The following is a 12620-nucleotide window of genomic DNA, read 5'->3' as shown; positions in this document are numbered from 1 at the left end:
GAACGCCTAGGCGGGCCAATAGATCCTTGATGTAATTTGGGGTAAGGCCGTTTAATGCTTTAAAAGTGATCAGTACAATTTTAAAATCAATTCTGAACATATAACACATCATCTATTCACACTCTGCTCACTTACATCATCGATCATCTACATCCTCCTTCCTTTCCTAAACCCTATCTCTGAACTATTTTATGTGTGCGTCATTCCTTTTTTTCCCCTCTCTGTCTTCTCTAAACCTCTCCCCTTACCAATACCTCATTTCCCCACACACCTCGCACAATCGTTGCTCTGGTCTCCACCATCATAACCAATGGGATTTTGTATGTTTTGTATATTTTTATAATTAATTAATTAATTTATCTTTTTCTTCTTAGTAATTTGTTTGTATGATTGTTGGTATTATTATTGTCTTAGTATAAAATGTGCTGCTATACTATACTATTATTATCATCATTGCTATATCATATAGATTATCAATCAATTATTATTGCATAATGGATGTCCAACTTATTAGTATATTAGATCACTATCTATGTTTTCACTCCCTTCAAACAATATTAGCACGCATATATGAGTTTCTATTCTTATTTTATTTTTACTTTTCTCTTAATGATAGTAGTAATGGTAATATTATTATTATTATTATTACAATTGATTAATTGGTTACTGTTTCAATACTTGATTAATCGGTCTATTTGGTTCTTTTCTTTCCTCTCCATTTGTCATTATTATTATTACGACTACCATTATTATTAATTTACTAATGAACAAATTAATTAAGTGGCTTATTTACTGATCTACTACTAATGGCACTATGACTATAGGTATTATCAATATTATTATTATTGATGCTGCTATTGCTCCTGTTATTATTGTTATTTGTATTATTATTACTATTATTATAGCTATTATTGACATGTCTATTGTCATGGTTATGGTTACTACTATTACTATTATTATTATTACTACTATTATACTATTATCATTATTCCCCTCAGGTATTATTTTTAACATCAATGTATTTTACTTGTTTATTTATTAATATTACTTTTTTTTTCTTCAACTTTTATAACCTTACTTGTGTTGTTGTTGTTTTTTTCTCTCTTGTCTTTCTTTATTATTATATTATATTCTTTATTAATATTACAAATTAACTCTATTAGTATTATCATTATTATCATTATCATTATTACTATATATTTTTGTAATTGTAGTATTACTGTGGTTATTCTTATTAGTATACTGGTTTATCACTATTATTACTACTATGTATTCACTACCTTCGGACAATATCAACATAGATATATATATATTTCTATTTTGATTTTTGACTTCTTTGTTTATTATTATTATTATTATTATGTGTGTATGTATGTATATATATTTTGTGTATATGTGTGTGTGTATGTATGTATGTATACATATATATATATACATATATATATATATATATATTATTATTATTTTTAACCATTATTATTATTACTACTATTACAATGAATCAATCGGATGGTTAGATGGTGAATGGATTGGTTAATGAATTGATTTATTTAGTTATTTACTGGATCATTTATTTACTTTACTTATCATTGTTATTATAATAATCACATATAAAAAACAGCATTGCTTGCAAAAAATACATTGCACCAACAACCCTTCACTATATCCGTCTGGCATAACACCCTCTCTCTCCCTCCCCCCATCGCATCTTCACCCCATCAAGTACCACCACTCCTCCTCCCCCCTTTCTTTTTCCTCCTCTTCTTTCCCCCTTTCCTTTACTTTATCATCCACCTTCACCTTTCCCTATTTCCTGGCTGGGGCAGCCTGACGTCCGGTTTAAAATAAATACAAAAAATTAAAGAAATGAATTGGGAAGGAGGAAGGGAAAGATAAGGGAAAAACAAATAATAAAAAAAATCCCTCTCCCAACACAGAACAGGCTCTCTCCTGACGGGTCTGGGGCTGTTCAGAATGGGCAGAAGGGCGACAGTAGACAGTAGACACCTCTGACAGCCAACCCTCTCTCCAGGGTCTGGAGGCAGCTTAAGGGGGGTAACCTGTCTCAGGAAACAAAAAAATACAAATGCAAATACAAATAAAGACCAATATATAAAGACAAAATATGATAACATAACATTGTCGGACCATGAGATATTATAAGCCACCCCTGCCACGAAAAATACTCAACCCACCCACCCCCTCTCTCTCTTTCCCGCCCTTTTCTTTCTCCTCTTTAGATACAAACAAACAAACACCCTACACCCCCCCACACTGCATACATACAAACACACACAACTGTACACACACACTAGAACCTTACACAACAGACTGCCCTGCACTGTCGATAACACCCCCCTCCCTCCACCAGCATCTCTTATTTATTTGTCTCATTTTGTTCGTTTTGTTAGAATTGGCCTGTCCCGTTGATTTTGTCAAGTCACCCGATGTATTTTATTTATTTACTTTTCTCTTTTGTTTGTTTCTGTTTGTCTTGTCAAATTTCACCTGTTTTGTCTTGCTTCACTAAATAAAAAAATTAAAAGATTCGGGCGGCAGCGTTCTGCACCAGTTGGAGTCGGTGAATGGAGCTCTGGCTGATACCAACATAAAGTGCATTACAGTAATCTAGGCAAGAAAAAATAAAAGCATGTATAACTTTATGTAAATCGGAAGGAGATAAAAAAAGATCTGACTTTAGAGATCTGTTTGAGCTGGAAGAAGCATGACTTGCCCCAAACTGCATGTGATTATCATAAAGTGGGCATGTCTGTAAAGGGGAGACTCGTGGGTACCCATAGAACCCATTTTCATTCACATATCTGGAGGTCAGAGGTCAAGGGACCCCTTTGAAAATGGCCATGCCTTTTCCTTATGTTTTCTAGTTTCATATGATACCAGTATCTTCACTCTAACTTTAAAACTGAGCCGCTACAACCTAAAAATCACAAGTTGTGTTAATGCATTAAGAAATTAGTGGCATTAAAACATATTTGCCTTAACGCATTAACTTTGACAGCCCTTGTTATAATCTTTCATATTTTCACCAAATCAAACCAAGTGTTTGATTCTATTTTTAGTCAAATATTATTTCTGTAATCAATGTACCCGTATGTCTACTCAGTAATTATCTCTCTGGGCGGTGGTTTTAATCGTTAGTGGCGGAGTCCGCCATAGATTCAGGCTCGTGACACATTGAGAGGAAACGATGCAGCATGTAACGAGTGATACTGTTTGTAAGCTGCTCTGATTGATATCAGCCTCATTGTTTCCTGTTCACTCTCCTACAGCCGTATCTGAGCTGCATTAAGTTGCTGCTAATACTAACACATTTCCTGCTGCTGCTGCTTCACATTAAAACACCTCAACTAGACAAACACAGTGAGACTTTTATTGTGAAGCAGCCACAGAAAACCCAACATATTCATCACTGAGGTCAAAAACGGGAGAGACCATAAACATAAATACATATACATATATACATATACATGTATACATATACATATATACATAGACATGTATACATAGACATGTATACATATACATGTATACATATACATGTATACGTAGACATGTACACAGACATGTACACATAGACATGTACACATAGACATATATACATAGACATTTATACATATTTCAGCTAAAATAGCTTTAAATGATGTGAAATTTATAGAGGCAACTAAAATTGACCCTCTAATCCAGAATCCTGTGTTTCAGGCTTCTATCTCTCCTCCAGGGATACTTCCTTTCAGAGTCTTTGTAGCAATACAGATCCAAGGCCAGTTGATTCAGGAGGTCACAGAGATCACGTGTTCTAATTTTGGATTTAAAATTAACTGCAGAATTGAAAATATGGCCTTAATTGGTTAAAGGTCAAGAAATGTCAACGTGTCCACTGACAATACATTGTTTATATTTCAAAAACCATAGATTTTTGAAATTTTGGGACATTCATTCCTGGAGGAAGAGCTTCCCATGTGCCAAGTTTGAAGTAAATCAGAGAAATTTGATAAAATGGCTCAAAACACTCTGAGGGCCAGAAATCCAATTCCAAGTCGCTACGATTGGCCGAGGTATTGCCATTGGACAAGGTCCTCTTGGCATACCCGAGGCCCTGTGGTAAGGTATGTGGTAAGGTATGTGAAGTGGACAAATCAAGTGCACTTCACATACCTTACTGCAGGGCCTCGGGTATGCTGAGTGGACAGAGGCCATATTTACAAAGTGCCTTGGGCAAGGAGGCTGAAAGCTACAGGGCTAGTTCCTTGAGGCCCAGGTACCAACATAGTCAAAGTCCAGCTCTCCAACATTAAAGATGTTAACAATATAGCCGTTGTCCATTTAGCATACCGACTCATTGAAATCAGCTGAGAAATGTAGACGTTATAGTGCTTTTTATCCAGAAAAACAGCAGCTCCCCCATTCACTTGTATAGGGTTACAGGCCTGTCCTGCCAGGTCCAATATGGCGCCCACGTTAACGTATCGCCGCAACGGGCTGAAGCGTCCGATGCAGCGTCTATGTCTATGTTTCTATGGTAGATTTCATGACTCGCTGAGCGCACCGACCCAGTAGGCCCGCCCCTACTCCTCCTCTGATTGGCTGTAACCTTCCAGGCGTTCCAGGCGTCTGCTAAACCCTAACATTAGCCTAGCTATAATGCTAGCCAGCACAATGAACTAGAAAGGCCCAAATATTGGCAGCACTACGAAAATGTATGGTGAATCAAAGTTAATTTAATAATGAAATAGCATATGAAAATTGTGGAAAAGAAACGTACCGCTGTTGGTTCCTAGTGGCCAAACGGCGGTACTACAACTTCCGTGTCCGTCACGTGATGCCATTGGGACGATTTTTAATAGTTTTTTTTTTCTACAAATGAACCTACATATTGCTACTGATGGACAATACACACCAAGTCAAAGTTGTGACAAACATTATTGTGTGATTAGTTGAAAAATCACACAAAATACCAGTTTTACAGTTTTATTTTGTGCACAATTTATTTTTGAAATTGGCAAGTTTCTGAGAAATAAAAAGGCAGCTAGCCATAAATAGCAAATTATTTATATAACAGGCAGCATTTTAATTTTTTGTATAAGTTGAACTTGTTATTTTTGAAGTCACTGAGAATTGAGAAATACTAAACACTTTTTAGTATAATGTGTTTATTTGCAAGTTTAGCATGAATAAATGTTACCTTTTGACTTTGTGTTTACATTCTTTGATATACCTTTTTTCAAATATGAAAACTCCATAATCGTATACACACTTTATTCTGCTTTCATGACATAATTTACCACAACGCCTTTATTAGTGCACAGCAGACTGGAGTAGATCCTGAAATTAGCACCGCTATGTACTGAATCCAGAATCAATTTTGAATCGAATCGTGACCCCAAGAATCAAAATGGAATCATGAAATACTGAAAGATTCAAACCCATATTGTACTGCATACTGCTGACTAAATGAACAATTACGTTTGCAGATTGTAAACACTGAAGTATACTCAAGCAAGACGTATCACATGACTGACGGCCGGACCGGTCTCAAGGCACCCCGCCAGCAGCTCCATCACATCTCTAAAAATGTATGCAAAACAATAAATATTTGTGTTTTTCTACAGGATTCCAGGCTGAAGAAAATCACAACTCAACAGGTAAATAAAAAAGGAGAAATAAAGAAATAAAGTCAATTCTAAGTTTAATCTTTTCTTAAATTCACTTCTTTTACTGACGACTCTCTTGTTTCTGTTCAGAGTCCGTCAGGTTGGTGGGAGGAGACAGTCGCTGTGCAGGAACACTGGAGGTGAAACATCAGGGAGACTGGAGACCAGTGGGTGAAGATTACTCTGACTGGACCCTGAAGGAAGCAGCTGCTGCCTGCAAAGAGTTGGACTGTGGCTCTGCTGTTTCTGTAGAAGAGAGAAAGGAGTCCTCAGAAAGATCTGTGTGGAGCATGAACTCTGACTGTGTTCAGTCTGGATCTGCTCTGAGGGAGTGTGCAACATCAGGCTCCTCTTCCTCCATCCTGGATCTCACCTGCTCAGGTAAGCCCATCAGTGATATCATCAGCGACATCATCTATGACAGTAATGTACCCACAATGACACACACATGCACCAGCTAGATGCACAGCAGACTGTCTCAGCAGCCATGATGGAGTCTGTTGATCTTCTGCCTCAGTAAATCAGGTGCTGAATGCACCAAGATATATATCTGTATATATGAAACATACATGTCTGCTGCTTCAGGAGTCCCCTGGGCCGACCAGCAACCAGCCTGACTCCTTCTTCAGCTTGACAGCTTTCTTAGCCACTGGTTTCAACCAGCTGGTTCTTTGGTTTCCACTATAACAGGCACCAGTGACCTACTGGCCACAACTTTGAGCAGCTCAGCTCAGCCGGGGACTGGTCAGTATCTCATCACCCACGTGGTGTCCTTCACCCTGGGAGACTCCTTAAAAGAAGAGAGTCCAGCCCCTATCCTTTTTAGATTTTAGGGATCTTTTTCTGAACAGACTTTTATTCTAGGTTACAGATCTTCTCAGAAAAATGAGAAATAATGAAAACTTCTCTGTGTGGAGAGCAAAGATTGTGGAGCAGCTGAGCAGAAGGAACAGAATAGAGAAATGTGCAGATGATGATGTTGTGCTATTGTTTGAAAACACATTAAAAGTGATCAACAATGGATAACAATTGTTAGAGTGTATTAAATGTAAATGTGATGGTAAAACTGCTGCAGTCTGTGGTGTTATAAAGATGTGTTCTGTTGTTAATGATGAACTGATGTTGGAACTGTTCTGAGTCCAGTTTGAATCACTGAATTGTTGTTTCATGACATCTTTTTTATTTTGTGTCTGGTGTCTTTTATCTCTCTCTATTTTATCTTCTATCATCTCTCCAGACTCTGTCAGGCTGGTGAATGGGACTAGTCTGTGCTCAGGCAGACTGGAGGTGAAGTCTAACCACTCTAACCAGTGGTGGTCCTCAGTGTGTGAAGCTGACTTTGACCAGCAGGATGCAGAGGTGGTCTGTAGGGAGCTTGGCTGTGGGGCTCCTTCAGTCCTCCAGGGGGTGACTTATGGAGAAGTGGAGGATCCAATGTGGACCAAAGAGTTCCAGTGTGGAGGAACTGAGTCTGCTCTCCTGGACTGTAGAAGCTCAGGCTCAGATAGAAACACCTGCTCACCTGGCAAAGCTGTTGGACTCACCTGCTCAGGTAGAAGAGGAGCTGCAGCTCTGATCTGGTTCATTTCTGTTCTAATGAAACTCACTTTATTCTTTTACTGATGACTCTCTTGTTTCTGTTCAGAGCCTGTCAGGTTGGTGGGAGGAGACAGTCGCTGTGCAGGAACACTGGAGGTGAAACATCAGGGAGACTGGAGACCAGTGGATCACTCTGACTGGACCCTGAAGGAAGCAGATGTTGCCTGCAAAGAGTTGGATTGTGGTTCTGCTGTTTCTGTAGAAAAGAGAAGGGAGTCCTCAGACAGATCTCTGTGGTGGATCAGGTCTGACTGTGTTCAGTCTGGATCTGCTCTGAGGGAGTGTGTAACATCATATACCTCTTCCTCCATCCTGGATCTCACCTGCTCAGGTAAGCCCATCAGTGACATCATCTGTGACATCATCTATGACAGTAATGTACCCACAATGACACACACATGCACCAGCTAGAATCACAGCAGACTGTCTCAGCAGCCATGATGGAGTCTGTTGATCTGCTGTCTCAGTAAATCAGGTGCTGAATGCACCAAGATATATATCTGTATATATGAAACATACATGTCTGCTGCTTCAGGAGTCCCCTGGGCCGACCAGCAACCAGCCGAACTCCTTTTTCAGCTTGACAGCTTTCTTAGCCACTGGTTTCCACCAGCTGGTTCTTTGGTTTCCACTATAACAGGCACCAGTGACCTACTGGCCACAACTTTGAGCAGCTCAGCTCAGCCGGGGGCTGGTCAGTATCTCATCACCCACGTGGTGTCCTTCACCCTGGGAGACTCCTTAAAAGAAGAGAGTCCAACCCCTATCCCTTTTAGATTTTAGGGATCGTTTTCTGAACAGACTTTTATTCTGGGTTACAGATCTTCTCAGAAAAATTAGAAAGATTGAAAACTTCTCTGTGTGGAGAGCAAAGATTGTGGAGCAGCTGAGCAGAAGGAACAGAATAGAGAAATGTGCAGATGATGATGTTGTGTTATTGTTTGAAAACACATTAAAAGTGTTCAACAATGGATAACAATTGTTAGAGTGTATTAAATGTAAATGTGATGGTAAAACTGCTGCAGTCTGTGGTGTTATAAAGATGTGTTCTGTTGTTAATGATGAACTCATGTTGGAACTGTTCTGAGTCCAGTTGGAATCACTGAATTGTTGTTTCATGACATCTTTTAATTTTGTGTCTGGTGTCTTTTATCTCTCTCTATTTTATCTTCTATCATCTCTCCAGACTCTGTCAGGCTGGTGAATGGGACTAGTCTGTGCTCAGGCAGACTGGAGGTGAAGTCCAACCACTCTAACCAGTGGTGGTCCTCAGTGTGTGAAGCTGACTTTGACCAGCAGGATGCAGAGGTGGTCTGTAGGGAGCTTGGCTGTGGGGCTCCTTCAGTCCTCCAGGGGGTGACTTATGGAGAAGTGGAGGATCCAATGTGGACCAAAGAGTTCCAGTGTGGAGGAACTGAGTCTGCTCTCCTGGACTGTAGAAGCTCAGGCTCAGATAGAAACACCTGCTCACCTGGCAAAGCTGTTGGACTCACCTGCTCAGGTAGAAGAGGAGCTGCAGCTCTGATCTGGTTCATTTCTGTTCTAACGAAACTCACTTTATTCTTTTACTGAAGAATTCTCGTTTCTGTTCAGAGCCTGTCAGGTTGGTGGGAGGAGACAGTCACTGTGCAGGAACACTGGAAGTGAAACATCAGGGAGACTGGAGACCAGTGGGTTACTCTGCCTGGACCCCGAAGACAGTAGAAGTTGCTTGTAAAGACCTGGACTGTGGCTCTGCTGTTTCTGTAGAAAAGAGAGAGGAGTCCTCAGTAAGATCTGTGTGGTGGATCAGGTCTGACTGTGTTCAGTCTGGATCTGCTCTGAGGGAGTGTGCAACATCATATACCTCTTCCTCCATCCTGGATCTCACCTGCTCAGGTAAGCCCATCAGTGACATCATCTGTGACATCATCTATAACAGTAATGTACCCAAAATGACACACACACGCACCAGCTAGAATCGCAGCAGACTGTCTCAGCAGCCATGATGGAGTCTGTTGATCTGCTGCCTCAGTAAATCAGGTGCTGAATGCACCAAGATATATATCTGTATATATGAAAAAGGCTTGTCACGGTAGTCGGTTTTACCGGTGTTAAACGGTGCTCAGGCACACACTGATTACATTAAGTCCCCACCGTCGTCTTGCTTTTTTTACAGAAATAAAACCCCTTTAGTTCATTTTGGTGTATCAGCAGCATGTTATCAATAGATAGTCGGATGACGGATGCTACAATCTGAAAGTGAATGCATCTGCTCCGTAAGGAGTCAGCTCAGAGTAGCAGGAGTCATATTTCACACACGGGATGAGAGAGAGTAGACAGACAAGACGATGGCGGAGGATTTGGTGTCGAAGCGAAAAGCAAACGCACCTATTTGACAATATTTCAGATTTAAACCCAAAACATTAATGAGGTAATCACCGCGAGGAGAATGTAGCGGTCACAGCCGGTGTGTGCGGCGCCAGGTAGACCCCTAGAGCGCCTCAGCAAAAGCTCTACCGGAGAGGCAAGACACACCGCCACCCGACAGTAAAGATCAGAGTCAGCGCGCTACACATATTGACCGTCATCTTTTCTTGTAAAATGTCCAGTGTAATCGGTAACACTGGTGTTGTGATTAGTTTATTAACCGGTGGGAAAATGTCCTCACCGTCACATCACTAGTATGAAACATACATGTCTGCTGCTTCAGGAGTCCCCTCTGCCAACCAGCAACCAGCCTGAAAGGACTCCTTCTTCAGCTTGACAGCTTTCTAATGATGAACTCATGTTGGAACTGTTCTGAGTCCAGTTGGAATCACTGAATTGTTGTTTCATATGTAGCATTTACGCTCCACATGAAATTAAATAACTTGCTCTCGCAAATTATATTAAAATAAAATAAAATAAAGTTCGGGGCATCACCAATTTTTATAGAAAAAGAGGAAACTGTTTTTAATATAAGTATTGATCATCGATCATTGACCAGTCTCAAATCTGAAGTGTAAATTCTGAATTCATTGATCTAAGCTTCCACTCTGAAATACACACACAGACCACGACGTAGTGATAAAGTGAAACATTTATTTACCATAAATCGTGATAATTGAATAAATGAAGGGATGAATATACAATAATTAACACTGGTAATTAATGAATGAATGAAATGGAAATTCAATGACACAAGCAACTGATTGGAACTTTTAGTGTTGAGGGAATTTCTGATCTCCAGGTAGGGAATGAGTCCTTACCCCAAGTGAAGGAGTTCAAGTACCTCGGGGTCTTGTTTGCGAGTGAGGGGACTATGGAACGTGAGACTGGCCGGAGAATCGGAGCAGCGGGGGCGGTATTGCATTCGCTTTACCGCACCGTTGTGACGAAAAGAGAGCTGAGCCGGAAGGCAAAGCTCTCGATCTACCGGTCAATCTTCGTTCCTACTCTCACCTATGGTCATGAGGACTGGGTCAGGATCCAAAGAACTAGATCGCGGGTACAAGCGGCTGAAATGGGTTTCCTCAGGAGGGTGGCTGGCGTCTCCCTTAGAGATAGGGTGAGAAGCTCAGTCATCCGTGAGGGACTCGGAGTAGAGCCGCTGCTCCTTTGCGTCGAAAGGAGCCAGCTGAGGTGGTTCGGGCATCTAGTACGGATGCCCCCTGGGCGCCTCCCTAAGGAGGTGTTCCAGGCACGACCAGCTGGGAGGAGACCACGGGGAAGACCCAGGACTAGGTGGAGAGATTATATCTCCACACTGGCCTAGGAACGCCTCTGGATCCCCCAGTCAGAGCTGGTTAATGTGGCCCAGGAAAGGGAAGATTGGGGTCCCCTGCTGGAGCTGTTGCCCCCGCGACCCGACCCCGGATAAGCGGTTGAAGATGGAAAGATGGATGGAATTTCTGATCTCTATTCTCTCTTGAAGCTATAAAAGTTGCAATTATTAATTTGGAAGATTAAGAGATTTAGAAAATACGTCTGACAAACAACTCTTGATCAAAAGCCATCAGGATACTCTTACTTCTCGCTGCCGTTGGTTCTGTTTGGGTCCAAGTGGTTTTCTTTGCACACTCTCTGTGTGGATCTCCTCCTACCCGTTAGGTGGAGAGGGAACCTCAGTAGCTTACTCAGCCCTCAGATACCTACGCTGGGAAGTCTTCTTCAACTTTCTTGTCATAACAGTAAAAGTTGGATCTTTGAGTCGATTGGCTGATAGTTCGTTGAAAAATACAAAAGCTTGATGTCAGACGATCTTCTGAAAGTTTTGAGAGTTTATCTATTTCACGGACAAAACTTGAAATGCCGGCCGGACATTTATCATTTAAATCACGCGAGGTAAACAAAAGATCTTTAAAAATGCTGTCCTTTAGAAGTCACTTGACTAAGAAAAAATAACATGAAGTAGAAATGAAACACACAATGGAAATGTGTGTATTAAACGGAGAAGTTTGAGGGAGTTACCCCCCACTCCTTTTGGAGCAAACTTTCCAAGCGAACTGCTGAAGCGATCTCCCTAAGTGATCTGTTTGACTCTGTGTCATCTCTTCTTTAACCCCCCTCACGGAGGTAGAGGAGGGAAGGGGTTGAAGCCCTCTCATTCAGCAACTTAATTTCTATCACTGAATAAATCTTACATGCGCAAAATCAAAGTTCCCTCCTCACTAATTTTAGAGCTCCTTACTTTGCACGAAACAGACACATATCAAAAAGCTATATTCACTAATATTCTGATCAAACATTAGTATCAAAATTGTCAAAATTGAATTCTAAGTCAAGTTATTACTCATTCTCAACAACTTTCAACTTAAGATATTACATCTATTGATCATCACTGATAAAACATTAAAAACGTATTACAATACCATTAATGATTATACAACAAAATATTCAGTAATAAACATTACCAATCTTAAAATCAGTTTTACTAAACTTATAACAAACATTACATTCAATTAGTTATCCTATTACCTCCCGATACCTGCCAGGTGGCAATGTTGTTCCATCGCAGATTCGTTTACTCTCAGGGTCACCGAAAGGTCAAGACCTAGGCAACTATGGAATTCCAGATGCTAGGGGAGTGTGTGTGTGGGGAGGGTTCTGACCAAGCGAATCCTTTGAGGACATCAAAGAGTTAACAGTTTTTGTTGATTTGAGCGAGAGAGGATTCTCCCAGAGTCATAAAACTTTATTATCTTCCCTGGATAATGTCAAAATCAACACTCGATGGTCGATTGCAGAGTTTACGTTGTCTTAAGAAAACAACTTGTTCCTTCTTTCTAACTAAAACATCTGTAAGTGACCAAATCTTCCTGGACTCAAGAATGTGTTTTTCTCTTCCTAGTAGATGCAAGACGAGATAAGATGCTTATAAGAGTAGCA

The 12620-nt window shown here is 40.5% G+C and overlaps 1 protein-coding gene across 1 annotated transcript in view; it reads left to right on the top strand.

The window, feature by feature from the left end:
• Positions 1-12620, top strand: part of LOC119474704 — a 37621-nt gene that overhangs the window by 19882 nt on the left and 5119 nt on the right. The gene's annotated exons all lie outside the window — the stretch shown is intronic.

Source organism: Sebastes umbrosus, chromosome 16 (genome assembly GCF_015220745.1).
Source record: "Sebastes umbrosus isolate fSebUmb1 chromosome 16, fSebUmb1.pri, whole genome shotgun sequence".
Taxonomy (NCBI): Eukaryota; Metazoa; Chordata; class Actinopteri; order Perciformes; family Sebastidae; genus Sebastes; species Sebastes umbrosus.
Note: the sequence above shows the minus strand (reverse complement) of the source record. Positions and strands in the feature narration are given on the sequence as shown.